Here is an 818-nt window from a genome sequence, read left to right as displayed (position 1 = left end):
ACAGCCTGTTTGTTAGATCCTTCACCGCCTTGGTCCATGAATGGTATTCTTTGTTTCCTCCTCTTTGCTGATTAGAAGGGACAATGAGACTTCTTGACATCTCTTAGGACTGGGATGGGACAGTCCCAGAGCTGCCGGCTCTGCTCTACCATTCCCAGGTGTCTCCTCATCCGCTCCTACCCGAGTGACGGCCGCTTGCTTGTTCTTTGCCACCCAGGCCAGGAGTGTAGTAGGATAGTGAACATGGAGAACCAGAAAGGGGGCCAATGACACAGACAGGCTCTGAGTCCCTTTGAAACAATGAAGGCCGGCAGCTGGAGGAATGGCTGAGTAGCTAAGAGCACTGGCTGCTCTTGCGAAGGTCCCGGGTTTCAGTTTCCAGGACCCACATAATAAGCAGAGGATGACAGCTGACTGTAACTCCAGTTCAGGGAATCTAACACCCTCTTTTGGCACCAGTGGGCCAAAAGCAGGCAACAAGCTCACACATGCATATGTGCAGGTAACACAGGCTTACCTATGAAATAAGAATTCAGGGGGAAAAAAAAAAAAACTACAAAAAAATGAGCTGGGAGGCCGGGCGGTGGTGGCGCACACCTTTAATCCCAGCACTTGGGAGGCAGAGGCAGGCAGATTTCTGAGTTCGAGGCCAATTCTGGTCTACAGAGTGAGTTCCAGGACAGCCAGGACTATACAGAGAAACCTTGTCTCAGAAAACCAAAAAAAAAAAAAAAAAAAAAAAAGAGCTGGGAGGCCGGGCTGTGGTGGTGCATGCCTTTGATCCCAGCACTCGGGAGGCGCAGGCAGGCAGATTTCTG

This window comes from Mus pahari, chromosome 18 (assembly GCF_900095145.1).
Source record: "Mus pahari chromosome 18, PAHARI_EIJ_v1.1, whole genome shotgun sequence".
In the NCBI taxonomy this organism is placed as follows: Eukaryota; Metazoa; Chordata; class Mammalia; order Rodentia; family Muridae; genus Mus; species Mus pahari.
The sequence above is the reverse complement of the archived record's forward strand: the minus strand, read 5'-3'. Positions refer to the sequence as shown.